The 2,836-nt window shown below is 35.8% G+C and overlaps 1 non-coding gene across 1 annotated transcript; it reads right to left on the bottom strand.

Moving 5' to 3' along the window:
• Window positions 1-2,063: 2,063 nt before the first annotated feature.
• LOC111818131 lies at window positions 2,064-2,227 on the bottom strand. The gene has a single exon (XR_002822196.1). It is a non-coding gene; the product is annotated as a U1 spliceosomal RNA (small nuclear RNA).
• Window positions 2,228-2,836: the final 609 nt, after the last annotated feature.

Raw genomic sequence — 2,836 nt, 5'->3', positions numbered from 1 at the left:
CATTTAATTGTCCAAACAATATTCAATATTACCACAAACATTTCTTAGCAATTAACTAAGAGAAAGTTATATAGATATATATATATAGATACACTTTTCCCTGCATTTTTCTCCACTTCTTATCCCAGTTTCTCTTGCTTTTTCTTCCCATTCTACATCTATTATACATTTTGGATTTTACTTATTCTTTCAGCTTCTTGCACTAGAGACACAATACAATGTTTGCACATGTGAGTCTAGTTTATTTCACTCATGCGTGGGTCTCAAGTTACTTCCATTTACCTATAAGAGTCTCCAGTTTATCCTTTTTTGTAGCTGAATAATACTCCACTGTACAAAAAGACCACATCTTTTTTTATCCATTCCTTGATTCATGGATATTTGCACTGTTTCCTAGATTTAGCTAGGACAAACTGTGCTGCTATAAACATGGGTGCACATAGATCACTGTTGTACGATGTTCTTAAAACTTATGGGAAGATATCAAGAAGGGGAATAGCTGGATCAAACGGGACCACCAATCCTAGGTTTTTGAGGAATCTTCACACTGATTTCTGCAGTGCTTTTACCAGTCTGCCCTCCTGCCAACAGTGGGGAAGGGTTCCTTTTTGTTATTGGTTGATGATTTGATAAAAGCCACTCTTTTGCGGGTGAGATGAAATCTCAGTGTTATTTGAATTTGCATCTCTTGAATGACGAGTGATGTTGAATATTTTTTAATAAATTCATTTGCTGTATTTCTTTTCTTTGAGAAGTGTGTATTCACCTCAGATAGCCATCTTTGGATTGGGCCTTACATTTGGGTAGTCTTTTATTTTATTTTAGTTCTTTATACATTCTCAATGGTAATCATTTGTCTCAGGAACAACTGACAAGCATTTTTTCCCACATTGTAGGTTGTCTCCTGACTCTTTTGGTGGTTTCCCTTATGTAAAAGCTTTTTAATAAAATGAGACCCCTGGTATCGATCCTTTGTGATAGTTCCTATGGGATTGGGGCTCTACTCAAAGTCTTTGCCTACACCAATGTCTTTAAGATTTTTATCTATTCTTTCTCCCATCAGATTTAATGTTTCTGTTTTAATATTTAGATCTTCAATCCATTTCTAATTTAGTTCAACGCATGGTGAAAGATATGGGTCAAATTTTAATGTTGGGCATATGCAGAGACTGGGGATTGAACTTAGGCCCTTGTGCTTGCCAGGTAAGCTCTTATTCTACTGAGCCATCTCCCTGGCCCCAACAGAACCATTTATTAAAGAGGCTGTCTTCAGTGAATGTGTTTGGCAATTTTGTCAAAGATAAGGTGGCGGAGTAAGTCTGGAGTTGTTTCTGCATCTTCTAATCTATTCCATCGATCTTTAGGTCTGTTTTATTTTTCAGAACCACACTGTTTTTATCACAGTAACTTTTATCATATAATTTCAAGTCAGGGATTTTACTGCTATTCTAGCTCTCTTCTGGTTCCAAAAGAATTTTAAGATCATTTCTCTAATTCTGTGAGACATGCTGTTGCAATTTCGATTGGCATTGCATTAAATCTGTATAACAGTTTTGGAAGTATGGCCATTTTCACTATATTGGTGATTCCTACCCAAGAGCAAAGGATCGCTTTCCATTTTCTGGTATCCTCTTGAATCTCCCTTTGCAGAGTACTGTACTTTTCAACAGAGAGGTCTTTTATATCCTTTGTTATATTGAATCCTAGGTCTCTCTTTCTTTCTTTCTTTCTTTCTTTTTTTCTGGGTGCTACTGGGAAAGGTGTTTTTTTCCCCTAATTTCTGTCTCAGTGAGTTTGTTCTTCACATACAGGAAAGCTATTGATTTTTGAGTGGTGACTTTGTATTCATCTATGCTATTGAATTTGCTTGTTAAGTCTAGTAGGTTTTTGGTGACATTTTGGGGGTCTTCTATATAGAGTATCATGTCATTTACAGATAATAATTTAACTGCCTCCATTTCTATCATTATTCCTTTTATTTCTTTCTCTTGTGTAATTTCTCTGGTTAACGTTTCCAGTAAGAGTGGATCGAATGTACATCCTTGTCTTGTACCTGCTTTTTTCAGAGAAAATCACAAATGCAGTCTCCCACTACCACCAGCCATGCAGTTGAGTTTCCTGCACTTGCTGAAATTTCAGGGGTCAGCACATCTGAAGTGCAATAGATGAGCCTCATGCTGGGAAAGCCACCTTCATGATCATAGTATCTCCCCCTCCAGGTAAGTATTTGTACCTGATTTTAGAATGACAACTTTCAGTTTTTGTCCATTTAGTATAATGTTGACTGTTAGCTTATCACTGATGGCTTTTATGAGATTTAGATGAAACCATCTATTCCAATGTTCTGTAGGGTTTTTTTTTTTTTATTATGAATGGGATCTAGACTTTGTCAAAGGTTTTTTTCTGCATCTATTGAGATGATCATATGATTTTTGTCCTTGGCTCTATTAATATGGAATATTACATTTATTGATTTGTATATGTTGAACTATCCCTGGGATGAATCTCACTTAGTCATGGTGCATAATCTTCTTGATGATTTGCTGCATTCTGTTTGCCAGTATCTTATTGGGGATTTTTGAATCTATGCTCATTAGAGAGACTGGTCTTAATTCTCTTTCCTAGTTGGGTCCTTCTCCAGTTGTAGTATCGGGGTAATGCTTGCTTTCAGGAATAAATCTGGGAGTATTATTTCCCTTTCAATTTCATTAAAGTGTTTAAAAAGTAGTTGTGTTAGTTCTCTAAATTTCTTGTAGAATTCAGCAGCTAATCTTTTGGGGGCTTGGACTTTTCTTTCTTAGTAGGCTTTTAATTACATCTTCTATTTCATTGATTG

This window comes from Octodon degus, unplaced genomic scaffold (genome assembly GCF_000260255.1).
Source record: "Octodon degus isolate 3935 unplaced genomic scaffold, OctDeg1.0 scaffold00080, whole genome shotgun sequence".
In the NCBI taxonomy this organism is placed as follows: domain Eukaryota; kingdom Metazoa; phylum Chordata; class Mammalia; order Rodentia; family Octodontidae; genus Octodon; species Octodon degus.
Note: the sequence above shows the minus strand (reverse complement) of the source record. Positions and strands in the feature narration are given on the sequence as shown.